At 42.3% G+C, this 15,767-nt stretch overlaps 1 long non-coding RNA gene across 1 annotated transcript in view; it reads left to right on the forward strand.

The window, feature by feature from the left end:
- The first annotated feature begins 457 nt into the window (after positions 1-457).
- Positions 458-15,767, forward strand: part of LOC112587945 — a 35,278-nt gene continuing 19,968 nt past the window's right edge. The window contains exon 1 of the long non-coding RNA XR_006543108.1: positions 458-778. This is a non-coding gene — a long non-coding RNA (uncharacterized LOC112587945). The remainder of the gene's footprint in view (positions 779-15,767) is intronic.

The following is a 15,767-nucleotide window of genomic DNA, read 5'->3' on the forward strand; positions in this document are numbered from 1 at the left end:
CCAACTCCCAGAGCTTACTTAAACTCATGTCCATCGAGTTGGTGATGCCATCCAACCATCTCATCCTCTGTAATCCCCTTCTCCTCCTGCCCCCAATCCCTCCCAGCATCAGGGTCTTTTTCAATGAGTCAGCTCTTTGCATAAGGTGGCCTAAGTATTGGAGTTTCAGCTTCAACATCAGTCCTTCCAATGAATTTTCAGGACTGATTTCCTTTAGGATGGACTAGTTGGAGTTCCTTGCAGTCCAAGGGACTCTCAAGAGTCTTCTCCAACACCACAGTTCAAAAGCATCAATTCTTCAGTGCTCAGCTTTCTTTATAGTCCAACTCTCACATCCATACATGACTGCTGGAAAAACCATAGCTTTGATTAGACCAACCTTTGTTGGCAAAGTAATGTCTCTGCTTTTTAATATGCTGTCTAGGTGGGGCATAGCTTTTCTTCCAGGGAGCAAGCATCTTTTAATTTCATGGCTTCAGTTTCCATCTGTAGTGATTTTGGAGCCCAAACAAATAAAAGTCTCACACTGTACCACCCTACTCTTGGGTATTTGTGTAGGTGGCCTCTGACTTTGCATCCTGAGTGCTTTGATAGTACCCACTCCTTTCAGGTCACTGCCCTCATGTCAGACCTTCATTTTCTTATGTCTGGACTTGTCTTCACAGCCAGTTACCCGTCTCCCTGTCTCCAGCCCTGTGACTGTCCATCACTGTCTACACCACAGCCAGAGCATCCTTCTGAAGCACGACATCTATCTTCATCACTTTCCACTCCCCAGGTAAGATTCTGCCAGGGGTTCCCATGGCAGCTACAAGCTCCCGAATGCATACCCAATTCTCACTCTGTGTTCTTTTCCCCACAAACACTCACTCACCTGGTTCTAGCCAAAATGAACCATAGCCCAAGGAAAATATGTATACTTTTATTTCTAATGGGCCCCTCCAGATTTCTTTCCCCAAAGTTGTAGCAATTATTTCTCCCCATCCTCACTAGCCTTTTAAAATTCTGCCAACCTAATGTGTGGAACCAATATCTTGTTTAAATCAGTGTTTTCCTCTGACCTCCAGTGTAGCTGGACATATTTTTATAGGTTTATTGAGAATTAGAATTTCCTCCTCTTAAATTGTCTTTCCATAATCCTTGCTCAACTTTCTGTGTTTTTCCTTTTCTCATTAATTTGTAGAAGCTCCCTGTGATACTAACTTTTTGATTTTCTAGTAAGCATAATGCGTGCTAAGTCATCTCAGTTGTGTCTGACTCTTTATGACCCCACGGACTGTAGCCTGCCAGACTCCTCTGTCCATGAGATTCTCTAGGCAAGAATACCGCAGTGAGTTGCCATGCCCTCCTCCAGGGGATCTTCCCGACTCAGGGATCGAACCTGTGTCTCTTGTGTCTCCTGCATTGGCAGGTGGATTCTTTACCACTAGCATCACCTGGGAAGCCAGTAAACATAATAGCTAACCATTATTGAATATTATGTACAAGGCACTATTTCCCCAGTCAGTTCTAGGTCTTTGATTTTGTTCATGTTGTATTTGCCTAAATACAACATGAATCAATAATGTTTAACAGATGTTTAACATTAATAAATGTTTAACAAATAATGGATAAAGGAATGAGTGAATGAACTGAATGAATGAAATGTGTAAGTTTACTTGCCCTCAAAGACTAGCTTTTTGATCGGAGGGCTATGTCATCCTAGGATCCTTCTGCATTGTCTCGTGCCCCGTTGTCTCCTTTCGAATCACCCCTCTCTGCCTCTTGCTTGACTAGCTAGTAAGTACACCAGAGAGTCTGAATAAATGCTTTCAGAATGAGAAGAATGCCTTTCTCTCCTTTAAATATTGGGCTTTGGAAAAAGGCTCAGGAAACACACTTAGGTGAGAAGAGGAAATACTTCTTGTTTCATGAATTGTGTAGAGAGAGCCATTATTAGTTACCAGAAAATGATATGCCTAGCATGTAGGAACATAAACTATCTTGGCAATGAGGATCCTAAAATTTTAATGTTATTTCTTTTATATACTGTATCCTTCTGGGAGGAGTTTATAAAATCTTTCCTGGCTTGTTTATGAAGCACCAACCAGCCTGCAGAACTCTCGAGGGATTTCTTCCTTGTTTCTACAAGGAAGCAAATCCACAGCAACTGAGCAAAACAGAATGGTCCCAAAATATTAAACCAGAATCAGAGAGGTTTCACCTCCAAAGCATGGACTAAATGATTTTCTTTTAATTTTAGAAGAGCTTTTCCTTTGGATTTATACCAGTATACCCCATTGTAGTTCAAGATTAAGTTATTCATTCAGTATCCTCTCCCCATCCCTTCTGCTGAGACTATAAACAGCCTCAACCTCTCCTTTCTTGTCTACTCTTCCCTTCATCCTCCCTCCCCGGTTTTCCTTTAACAGTTCTTTTCCTTAAATGACTCATAAATTAAAGTCCATACATTTGGGACACATTGTGTGTTATTTGCAGATAAAACACTTAAGTGTTTCATTTGGAATCAAACACAGTTTCCTGAGGAAATAACTGAAATCACAGAACTGTTGAATACGCTGATAAGCAAAATCAGGTCACCAGGCAAAAGTTATCTTTTTTCCACCAAAGAATCTAAAGCAGTTTTATAAAGATACACAAACAATAAGGCCTTGGTCCAGAAATCATCTAGGTTGGACCTTAAATACAGGGCTGCAGGCTGTCAGAAAATAAAGGTTTCAATAAAAATGAAGAGCAACACCAGCTCCCACAAGCTCATCAGGTATTACTGCAAAAACTGCCTCCCTGATCTCAGGGGGAGGAGGGAGAAAAAGTAGCATTGATTAAGCTCTCAGAACAAAAAAGATGGAGAAGCTCTATACAGTCAGCAAAATAAGACCAGGAGCTGACTGGCTCAGATCATGAACTCCTTATTGCCAAATTCAGACTGAAATTGAAGAAAGTAGGGAAAACCACTAGTCCATTCGGGTATGACCTAAATCAAATCCCTTACAATTATATAGTGGAAGTGACAGATAGTTTCAAGGGATTAGATCTGATAGACGGAGTGCCTGAAGAACTATGGATGGAAGTTTGTGACATTGTACAGGAGGCAGGGATCAAGACCATCCCCAAGGGAAAAAAAAATGCAAAAAGGCAAAATGGTTGTCTGAGGAGGCCTTACAAATAGCTGAGAAAAGAAGAGAAGTGAAAGGCAAAGGAGAAAAGGAGAGATATACCCATTTGAATGCAGAGTTCCAAAGAATAGCAAGGAGAGGTAAGAAAGCCTTCCTCAGTGATCAGTGCAAAGAAATAGAGGAAAACAATGAAATGGGAAAGACTAGAGATCTCTTCAAGAAAGTTAGAGATACCAAGGGAACATTTCATGCAAAGATGGGCTCGATAAAGGGCAGAAATGGTATGGACCTAACAGAAGTAGAAGATATTAAGAAGAGGTGGCAAGATTACACAGAAGAACTGTACAAAAAAGATCTTCATGACCCAGATAACCACGATGGTGTGATTACTCACCTAGAGCCATCCTAGAATGAGAAGTCAAGTGGGCCTTAGGAAGCATCACTACGAACAAAGCTAGTGGAGGTGATGGAATTCTAGTTGAACTATTTCAAATCCTAAAAGATGATGCTGTGAAAGTGCTTCACTCAATATGCCAGCAAATTTGGAAAACTCAGCAATGGCCACAGGACTGGAATAGTCAGTTTTCATTCCAATCCCAAAGAAAGGCAATGCCAAAAAATGTCCAAACTACCACACAATTGCACTCATCTCACACGCTAGTAAAGTAATGCTCAAAATTCTCCAAGCCAGGCTTCAACAGTATGTAAACCGTTAAATTCCAGATGTTCAACTGGTTTTAGAAACAGTAGAGGAACCAGAAATCAAATTGTCGACATCCACTGAATCATCGAAAAGGCAAGAGAGTTCCAGAAAAACATCTACTTGTGTTTTATTGACTATGCCAAAGCCTTTGACTGTGTGGATCACAACAAACTATGGGAAATTCTGAAAGAAATGGGAATACCAGACCACCTGACCTGCCTCCTGAGAAATCTGTATGGAGGTCAAGAAGCAACAGTTAGAACTGGACATGGAACAACAGACTGGTTCCAAATCGGGAAAGGAGTATGTCAAGGCTATATATTGTCACCTTACATATTTAACTTATATGCAGAGCACATCGTGTGAAATTCCAGGCTGGATGAAGCACAAGCTGAAATCAAGATTGCTGGGAGAAATATCAATAACCTCAGAAATGCAGATGACACCACCCTTATGGCAGAAAGTGAAGAGGAACTAAAAAGCCTCTTGATGAAGGTAAAAGAGGAGAGTGAAAAAGTTGGCTTAAAACTCAACATTCAGAAAACGAAGATCATGGCATCAGGTCCCATCACTTCATGGCAAATAGATGGGGAAACAATGGAAACAGTGTCAGACTTTATTTTTGGGGGCTCCAAAATCACTGCAGATGGTGACTGCAGCTATGAAATTAAAAAGCACTTGCCCCTTGGAAGAAAAGCTATGATCAACTTAGACAACATATTAAAAAACAGAGACATTACTTTGCCAACAAAGGTCCGTCTAGTCAAAGCTATGGTTTTTCCAGTGGTCATGTATGGATGTGAGAGTTAGACTATAAAGAAAGCTGAGCACTGAGGAATTGATGCTTTTGAGTTGTGGTGTTGTGAGAAGACTCTTGAGAGTCCCTTGGACTGCAAGGAGATCCAACCAGTCCATCCTAAAGGAAATCAGTCCTGAATATTCATTGGAAGGACTGAGGCTGAACCTGAAACTCCAGTATTTTGGCCACCTGATGCGAAGAGCTGACTCATTGGAAAAGACCCTGATGTTGGGAAAGATTGAAGGCAGGAGCAGAAGGGGACGACAGAGGATGAGATGGTTGGATGGCATATCTGATTCAAATGACATGAGTTTGAATAAGCTCCAGGAGTTGATGAGGGACAGAGAAGCCTGGTGTGCTGCAGTCCATGGGGTCGCAAAGAGTTGGACACAACTGAGCGACTGAATTGAGCTGAAGCTGGATTCATGACATCTGGCTTCGAAGATTCGCCTCTCTCCTGGCTGGAAGCAGAGGTTCAGGTAGGATGATCAAAACACTGGACCATAACTTATTCTAGCCTGAGGATGATCACTGATATCAGACTGTAGTGACCCCTGAGCAGGATCAGTTTATTCCCTCATTCATTAGTCAATGACTCTTTATTGAGCACATACTCTATCAGCAATGGAATAGGTCCTCATTGCAGGGGAAACAGTCTCTATATGAAATCTAACAGGGCTAGTCTAGTGCTGCACTGACAGTAATAGGCAGGTAATATAAATGGTGCCGGCTGGGAGAAGCTGGGAACCGTGCGGCCGGAATAATAGAGGCTCCGTAAATAAGAGGCCGCCTTGACAAAGAAAGACGAGGATCATGTATCGTTTTTAAGTGGAATCTAAAAATGATACAAATGAGCTTATTTACAAAACAAAGGCAGAGTCACTGACATAGAAAACAAATTTGTGGTTAGCAAAGGGGAAAAGAGGATGGGGATAACTTAGAAGTTTGGGACTAACAGATGCACAGTACTATGTATAAAATAGATAACAGTAAGAACCCATTGTATAGCACAGGGAACTGTACTGAATATCTTGTAATAATCTATAATGGAAAAGAATCTGGAAAAGAATAGGTATGTGTATATGTATATGAATATATGGAGCTTCTCTGGTAGCTCAGACAGTAAAGAATCTGCCTGCAGTGCAGGAGACCCGGGTTCTATCCCTGGGTTGGGGAGATCCCTGGAGAAGGGAATGACTACCCACTCCAGTATTCTTGCCTGGTGAATTCCATGGACAGAGGAGCCTGATAGGCTACAGGGTAGGTTCATGGGGTTGCAAAGAGTCGAACACAACTAAGCAACTAACACTTTCACTTTTCGTATGAATATATATATATATATGTCTATGAATAGATATATGTGTACCTGCTTCACTTTAATGTACAACTCAAAGTAATACAACATTATACATCAGCTACACTTCAGTTTTTTGTTTTTTTTTTTTACTGTGTACACTTCAGTTTTAAAAAAAGAACCTGCCTTTATTCAGCTCCATTGATTATTTTCAAAGGGAGTATTGTCACATTTTCCAGTTTTCAAAGAAGAAACCCTCAAATCCCAATTTTATTGTAAAATTTCTTCTGTTTAAAGACTGACAGCTAATTGCAATTTTTTAAAAATACTGTGTCAGCAAAATATGACTGCAAGGCCAAATTTGACTGAGCAGCCGGATAACAACCTCTGCAATAAACTGCTGTATAGTATTTAAAATATATAGCAGTCAATTTCACAAAGTGTTGCCATTTCCCTATTCTTGTCTCCTTAACTTTTGGAAATATCTTAAACATGCAACAGCTACTCTTACAATATGTTGACATAAAATGATCTTTTTAAATGTTTGAAATATGGTACTGGAAACCTCCCTCCACTCCAGCCCCCTAGCACCAATTGGGACGCCTGGGGTTTCCTATGCAGTGACTGAAAATATAGGAACCTTTCTAATTAAGTGTGCTTATCACCTGTACTTCATTGGTGGTCTTGTGGTGTTTTCCCCCTCCGCATGGCTGTCTCAAGATCTACAAGGTACTCCTATGCGTATTCTAAAACTCAGGCCCTCCCGACACTGCAGACCCTCACTGATTTTTACAAATGGGAAGGTCATTCTTTTCTCTATAGCCCAACCAGCCTGTCACATCCAAAATACAGCTAATGCAGCTCTTACTGAAACAGGGTGTAAATTAGGAAAAGAGAACCTTAACTCCGAAGCTCTTCACTAACATTTGTTGGGAGGGTGTCAGGACGTGCAAACCTCTGACTTCCTCGTGAATGGGCTCCCTTACAGCTGGCAACACACAATCTGTACACCAATAAGAGGTGGTCCTGTGCTAGTCCCCTCCAGGGACACTTGCTCACCAATCCACCCTCAGACTCCTTTTGGCATCTCATAAACCCATGGCCCTTGGTTTTGAACTTCCTGTCTTCACAGTTAATCAACAGTCAATAGTAGTGAGGAACCTACACACTGTGTTCCCAGCCCTACGTCTAAATCCTGTAGGGGCTGACAAGCAGGGTCACCTTTGTTGGGCTGTATGAGAGGGATGCTTTGAACAGCCTGGAACAGGGTGGGATGTAGCATCTTTCTAAGGATTCTTTCCAGGCTCCAGAAAAGAGACTGAAAATTAATAGCCAGAACTGAAATCTATCTTGCTACTGCTACTGCTAAGTCACCTCAGTCGTGTCCAACTCTGTGGGACCCCATAGACGGCAGCCCACCAGGCTCCCCATCCCTGGGATTCTCCAGGCAAGAACACTGGAGTGGGTTGCCATTTCCTTCTCCAATGAAATCTATCTTAAGACACATATTTTTTGTTTACTCTTGTTTTGTCATGTACATTGTTTCCTAAAACTTGGATTTTAATGCTTTTAAGACTTTAACCATTCCTTTCGATTGACTTATATACTATGTGAATTAAGAAACAGATTCTGCTTGTAAAGCAAAAGGACCAAAGTAACAGTGACTTAAGTGGGATGATTTGAGTTTTCTCTCATGTAATGTAGTTCTAGCATGAATAGTACAGAGCCAGGGTGACAGACCCACGGAGTCTGAGCCCCAGGCCCCTTCTGTGGTGTTGCTCAGCCAGCCCTGAAGTATGGTCCTTATCTGAGTGGCCTGCGTTCACTGACTACCACCAGGAACAGGGTCCTGCTGATGAGAAAGAGAAAGGGGGAAGGGAAGTGTGTGCATTCTCTGTAACTGCACAACCCAGAAGTCACACCTGTCATCTCTGCTCATACGTCATTGGCCAGAACTTTATTGCGTGGTATCTTAGTCTTCTCAAGCTGCCATAACCAAGTACCGCAGGCTGTGCAGTGCAAATAACAGAATTTTTTTTTTCTCACAGTTCTGGAGGCTGGGAAGGCCCAGATCAAGGTGCTGGCTGATTCAATTTCTGCTGATAGCTCTCTTCTTGCCTTGTAGACAGGGGTCTTCCCCTGTGTCCCCACCTGGTGCAGAAAGATCTCTTCCTCTTCTTAGAGGTTACAGTCCTGTTGGATTAATGGCCCACCCTTAGAACTTCATTTACCTCTAATTACCTCCTAATGGCCTTTTCTCCAGATACAGTCACACAGTGCTGGTGGGGTAGGGTGGGGGCATATTAGGCTTCAAATTGTGAACTTGGGAGACACAATTCAGTCCATGGCACATGGCTTCACATAGTTGCAAGGGAGCCTGGGAAGTGCAGCTTAGAACACAGTTCTAAGCAGGATTCTGTTACTAATCCTGGAGGTCCATTAGTTGTCTCCTGTACAACCCAACTTTTACCTGCCTGGTTCTAAGCATTGCTTTTGGCAACACTGTTTGAATGTCTTTGTTATTTTATTTTCAGTTTTCTGAATCCCAACAAAAGTCATATCTAAATTCAGAAATAAATACACTGTGAAGTCCACTGTGAAGATGTTCGTATTACCCACCACAGATCTCCCCATCGCTGCAGCTGAACGCTACATTCAGCTGAATGTTGATTTAGCTTCTCAGAGAACAAAAGTAGCCAATGAGCAAATGCTACTTGTATAAAACTACTTTAATATAAGAAAGCTGTGTAAAACAAAGGAAAGCAGTGCTACCTTTTGTTTTCCTGCTAATGACTGACTCGGCGTCTGCTCTGGAGCCTGGTACTGTGACAAGAGCGGGCAGTGCTCAGAGACTCCTCGCTTGACTCGAAGAGCCGACCACATCCTGCAAAATCGGGTTCTAAAAATATGCAAATTAAGGTCAAACAGCCCCACATCGGAGATTTAATGGCTAATCTGTTCAGACAGCTGCTTCTTGGCCATTAAATTACAAGGTGACTGAGTTCATTAAGATTTTCACACACAACTAACTCCTCAAATTGTGTCTCATACTTTGGCTTTCATGGACAAAGCTAGTCAGATGAGCTATGGTTATAGCAGAAAGAGCCAATCTGTCGCCATTTGTTTTCCAATAGACAAAGAGGCATTATTTTCAGGTTGATTAAAACTGGTCACTCAAGCCAAATTCCAGGATGAGGTCATGAAGATCAGTCACTGTGGGGTTTACTGCCAAAGGCAACTGGGGAAAGAGTATTGTGCCAAAAATTCAAGTTAAACTTTAAAATTACGTTACCTGTATCTGTATTATCCTGCACACACTAAAAATAGCAATATAAAATGCAGGTCCTTAAATATTAGTCTTATGTAAGGACATTGTTCAAAATGTGTACATCACTGGGTTAGATCAGGCATGGTTTATTATTATTGCTATTCTCTTTCCTCTTCTTGGACAACTGAAACCTTATTTGTTTTATAAATACATTTATAAGAAAAATAATGTGGAACACATTTTATTCTGCTCATATAATTTATTTAATATTATTTTGTTATTAAATATGAGGGAATTTTAATAAGTGATTGCTTCATCACTCGGACTTTCTCATGTGTAGTATGAATTACTTCCACAGAATTGTCTAGCTGATGAAATTACTTTGAATTCTTAAAGCAACTCTGAGTCTTTTATTAATACTATAAGAATGCTATGATAAAATCTCACAAATTGCCAACAATAAGGAAATGGCTGTTCTACCAAGTGAGAATTCTTAATCACAAAATATTTTTAAAGACAATTTACTTTTAATGTAGCACATATAATATGTAAATAAGGAATAAACTAAGCTAGTGTTTTTTTGGACAATAAACACAAGCCATTTAATACTAAAATAATGTATTGCTAAAAATCAAAAGTTGAAAACACAAAGAATAAATTGTTACTTTATGAGCTCTTGATTTGGAAAATTTTAAAAATTGATCAATTTGGGACTAAACTGCCTTTTCTAACCAATAAGGCCATAAAATTCACAGTACAAAAATTACTTTCAATCATAATTAATAGGAATCGGTTATAACTTTGTCAAAAATTTGAAATGAAATGATCATGAGACTTAAGAGTTCCATTGGTTCTTAGAATATAACCAAACGAATTAAGCTTTAAAATATGTGGAAAGTCCTATCCACATGCTTTGTTATTTATTAAAAAAAATGGTTACTGATCAAAATATCTTTTTTTAGGATGTCATTTTTTTAGTCATTTAAAATTACACTCAAAAGAAAGTGAAATAATACAGAAAATAGTTATGATATAATGTTAAGTATAAAAAACAAGTTGTTCGATTTTTTTTTTTCTCCTCAAGGAATGAATTACTGAGGTGGGAAATAATTTTGGTTGTCATTGATAGAAACAATGAGAAAGAGCCATATTTAATGCCTCGTGATCTAACAACCCACTCCAGTACTCTTGCCTGGAAAATCCCATGGATGCAGGAGCCTGGTAGGCTGCAGTCCATGGGGGTCGCTAAGGGTCGGACATGACTAAAGCGTCTTCACTTTCACTTTTCACTTGCATGCATTGGAGAAGGAAATGGCAGCCCACTCCAGTGTTCTTGCCTGGAGAATCCCAGGGACGGGGGAGCCTGATGGGCTGCCGTCTATGGGGTCGCACAGAGTCGGACACGACTGAAGCGACTTAGCAGTAGCAGATCTAACTTTGTGGCTTCCCCAGTGGCTCAGCAGTAAAGCATCTACCTGCAATGCAGGAGCCGCATGAGACAAGGGTTCAATCCCTGCGTGAGGAAGATCCCCTGGAGGAGGGCATGGAAACTCACTCCGATATTCTTGCCTAGAGAATCCATGGACAGAAGAGCCTGGCAGTCTGTGGCCCATGGGGTCGCAAAGAGTCAGACATGACTGAAGTGAGTTAGCATGCGGCACAATCTAATGCTGTAATTTTAACAGTGAAATACAACATTGCAAACATCAATTCCGCTTATCTCTAGTGTGGCATTTACTTGAAATCTGTGCATGTTAGCTACTTCTTCGTTTCTCCCCAGTATTCCAAATGTAAAAGTTTTGTGGAATATTGTGGACTCCAGGAGGTGCAGGCAGGAAGCACCTTTCTTTTTCTCCCACCTTGATCTTCAGATATCTCCCATCAGGTTTCCCCACTCATCCCCTGGATGAGAGCTTAAGCAGATCCCAGAGATTTGCAGTCCCTTTCAGAGCTAAAAAGGTTTTATTTTCTAGTACAATATTAACAAATCCTGTATGATAAAATGAAAACTTTGATCTCTCCAGGTTCTCCCTGCCACCACCCACAGACTAACAGCGGGGAGAGGGGCTTGGTCTACTTCATGGTTTCACAATTCCCCAGCATGGCTCTTCCACTTTTCTTCTCCTACTCTGTATGCACCCTTTGGTTCCTCCAAGGTTGGAGGAGATAACAGGGAGAGGAGATAGGTAAGGAATAAACACTGACTGGACAGGTGCTGTTGTAACATGGTTTTAGTGACCCCTGCATGGCAGATGCACCAAAGCTGGCTCCTTCTTTGGGAGGTTCTTTGTGAAAGCTTGGGCTAGAGGATCTGCCTCCATGAGTCACTCAGAAGGCTAGAAGGTTCATGCTGGTCGTTGGTTGGGATCGACTTCTCCTCAGGACTGCTTGAGTGTCCTTACAACATAACAGTTGAGTTCCCCAAGAGCAATCAATACAAGAGAAAGGGAGGCAGAAAGCTCAATGTATGTATAATTAAGATTCAGAGGTCATACACTGTCAGCCTCTCAAGTATTCTATTGGGTATAGAGGCCAGGCATGATTTAATATGGGAGGAGACTGCAAGGCTATGAGTACTAGGAGCCAGGAATCCTTGGATGCGGTCTTGGAGGCTGGCTACCATATATGCCATCTTTAAAACATGGAAAAATTACATTTGAATCAGTTCTAATGAGGTGGATGAAACTGGAGCCTATTATACAGAGTGAAGTAAGCCAGAAAGAAAAACACCAATACAGTATACTAACGCATATATATGGAATTTAGAAAAATGGTAACAATAACCCTGTGTACGAGACAGCAAAAGAGACACTGATGTATAGAACAGTCTTATGGACTCTGTGAGAGAGGGAGAGGGTGGGAAGATTTGGGAGAATGGCATTGAAACATGTAAAATATCATGTATGAAACGAGTTGCCAGTCCAGGTTCGATGCACGATACTGGATGCTTGGGGCTGGTGCACTGGGACGACCCAGAGGGATGGAATGGGGAGGGAGGTGGGAGGGGGGTTCAGGATGGGGAACACATGTATACCTGTGGCGGATTCATTTTGATATTTGGCAAAACTAATACAGTTATGTAAAGTTTAAAAATAAAATAAAATTAAAAAAAAAACATGGAAAAATTAAGTGAATGAAGGACAGGCATAGTAGATAAAGTATAAATATGGGATTGACATGAAGCAAGTAAGCTGATAATCTTTGTGTATAATGTTGTGATCTGCTGCAAAAAAGACATAGCATCTTAGTTTTATGAAAAATAAGCCTATAGATAGACCTTAGTAATATTCTAGGATATTGTTTTTAGGGTTTTTTGAATTTTACACATTGACTTTATTATTATTAGTGACTTTATTAGGGGATCAGTAAACAAAGGTACGCATGAATGGAAAGGTGCAAAGTTTGAACCAATGCATATCTGAGGTGTGTGTGAATAAATGATTTGGTTAAACCCTGTAACTCTGAGGTCAGAAACCTAGTTAATGCCTGTACAACAGAAGTTAATGCTCAGGATTTTGTTCTCAGGCTATTAATATTCATAGGTCTGGATGGTATTACTATAAGTGAATTAATGAATGAGTAAGTATATCTATCGGAGAAGGCGATGGCACCCCACTCCAGTACTCTTGCCTGGAAAATCCCATGGATGGAGGAGCCTGGTAGGCTGCAGTCCATGGGGTCGTGAAGAGTCGGACATGACTGAGAGACTTCACTCTCACTTTTCACTTTCATGCATTGGAGAAAGAAATGGCAACCCACTCCAGTGTTCTTGCCTGGAGAATCCCAGGGACGGGGGAGCCTGGTGGGCTGCCATCTATGGGGTCACACAGAGTTGGACACAACTGAAGTGACTTAGCAGCAGTAGCAAGTATATCTACATAGAAGACAAGGAAAGCCATATATGGTCCAGTTATGCGTGTTTAATGTATTTTTGCTATTAATACATTTCTAAAGTGCTCAATTCCAATATAAATCTATTTGGATAAATAGCATACAGAGATAAATACCTGGAAATCAATGTTCTGCATTATTTGAGAAGTGCTGACTGCTTATTGAAAATAAGAAGATATGATCTAATTGGTTATGTCTGGGAGTAATGACGGAGAAGGCAATGGCAACCCACTCCAGTACTCTTGCCTTGAAAATCCCATGGATGGAGGAGCCTGGTAGGCTGCAGTCCAGGGGATCGCAAGAGTCAGACAGGACTGAGCAACTTCACTTTCACTTTCACTTGGGAACTCTGCCCTCAAATAACACGAGCGCTGTGTATGCACTGATGTGGGCAGTGCATTCTCCAGACGACTGCTTACCCCCACCTCCCTGATCCTGTTTCCAGTAGAATATCTCACACTGGCCACTCTCGCCCAGGGGATCTACTGTCCCTCTAGGGAAGGACAGCCTGCATTGCCTCCACTGCAGCAGTTCCCCTTGCCTGCTTCAGACACAGGCCCAGAGAACCTAAAACCTTAGAGGTTTCCAGACAGGAGTCAAGCCCCAGATCCTGGTCTTCTGTGAACACTCTCACCAGGGGCCACTCCAGGACCATCACTTTTTATAAGGGCTTATGGAGGAGCCCACTCACTTGGCTGGAGTTGGGAGGAGGTAACTCTGTCTCCCTTCCACTGGAACGGGAGACCCATGCCACAGAGTTCAGCACCCACCAGACTTCCAAGAAATCCTTATTCTCAGTCCTTTTCACTAAACCTTGAAGAGGCAGCAGGGCCAGTTTGGCCTCTTATCAAGTCCTGTAGAGATGGTCCAGCCCTTGTATTTAAAACATGGGTCTACTTGCCATGAATTGTTCTCAACTTTGTGGCCTCAGTTGAAATGAAAAATCCTGTTTGCTGTTATGCAAAATACCTCTTGCTCATTAATAAATAATAGTCCTCTACTATTTCTGCTCAATTCCAATAGATTACCCTAAAAATCAAATGGCAAGTCAGTTTCAAGTAGTCTTGGTTTTCTGCTCAATCACTCCAAGATCCTAAGGCTTTTTTAAATAGACTATATGAATATTCAGGTCAGTCTGTTTTCTGCAGTGACTCATAATTGGGATTCAGACAGGACCAGACTTGTCTGCTGATCTGGTATGGCAGGCCTGCCAGAAGGCTTGCTTTGTTTTGTTGGTTGAAAAGGAAAGAGGCAGGCGCCCAAGTCCCAAAGGGAAGGAGCTGTAGGGTAAAGGGTTAGAATTTCAGCAGCATTCCTTGGACAGCCCCGTGGGTGTGGGGTTGAGTCGATGGAGAGAGCGGATGCAGGAGGAAGCTGAAGGAACTGTTTTTATAGGGGCCTCTGTGTGACACCCTGAGACAGGAGGATGTAGGCAGTGCCACGTTTATGCCCAGGTAAGGGGAAGCTTCTTTTCATCAGTTAGGCATAGGCCCCATGGGCCTTCACAACTCTGAGGACTCAGGACAGGGCGGCATAGCCATTCAATTGCAACTTTGTAGACCAAGAGGCAGCCCCTTTGGCCAAGACACCAATAGAGGGCTTCCCTGGTGGTCCCGGTAAAGAGTCTGCCCAGCAGTGCAAGAGACAAGGGTTTGATCCCTGGTCTGGGAAGATCCTACATGCTGGGAAGCAGTTGAGCCCATGTGCCACAATAATTGAGCCTGTTCTCTCGAGTCCAGGAGCTGAAACTACCGAGCTTACACGCCACAGTCACTGAAGCCCACGCACCCTGAACCCCACGCTCCACAACAAGAGAAGCCACCACAGTGAGGAGCCTGCGCACCGCACCTAGAGAGGAGCCCCCTCTCTGTAGCTAGAGAGGGGCCCCCACAGCAGTGAGGACCCAGCGCAGTCAGAAACAAATAAATACACAAATATCTTAAAAAGGAAAAAAAAGGACCCGACTCAGCCAAAATAAATAAATATTTTTTAAAGAAGACATCAGGCGGGTCCCAGTGAGCCTCCGTGACGGCGGCAGTGGGGAAGTGGGACCGTGTGTGTTTCCACCAGCTCCACGCCAGGCTCTCCCCGTGCAGTCCAGTCCCCTTTCAAATGTAGCTCTTCATGTTTAACCAAGTCAAGAAACTCTTTATTTATAACTAATATTTGTATATATTATTTTAAAAAATATTAATTTACTTATCTGACTGTGCCAGGTCTTAGTAGTGGCACACAGCATCTGCAGTCTTCATTGCAGCCTGCAGGATCCTTTAGTTGGGGGGGGGAGGTGGTGTGAACTGTTAGTTGCTGCGTGTGGGATCTACTTCCCTGACCAGGGGTGGAACCCAGACCCCCTGCCTTGGGAGTGCAGAGTCTTAGCCACTGGACCACCAGGAAAGTCCTTAATATTATTTTTTAAATAATAATACTTTAATCAGATCAGATCAGTCACTCAGTCGTGTCCAACTCTTTGCAACTCCATGAATCGCAGCACGCCAGGCCTCCCTGTCCATCACCAACTCCCGGAGTTCACTGAGACTTACGTCTATCGAGTCAGTGATGCCATCCAGCCATCTGATCCTCTGTCGTCCCCTTCTCCTCCTGCCCCCAATCCCTCCCAGCATCAGAGTCTTTTCCAATGAGTCAACTCTTCGCATGAGATGGCCAAAGTACTGGAGTTTCAGCTTTAGCATCAT

The sequence above is a fragment of the Bubalus bubalis genome, chromosome 11 (genome assembly GCF_019923935.1).
Source record: "Bubalus bubalis isolate 160015118507 breed Murrah chromosome 11, NDDB_SH_1, whole genome shotgun sequence".
Taxonomy (NCBI): Eukaryota; Metazoa; Chordata; class Mammalia; order Artiodactyla; family Bovidae; genus Bubalus; species Bubalus bubalis.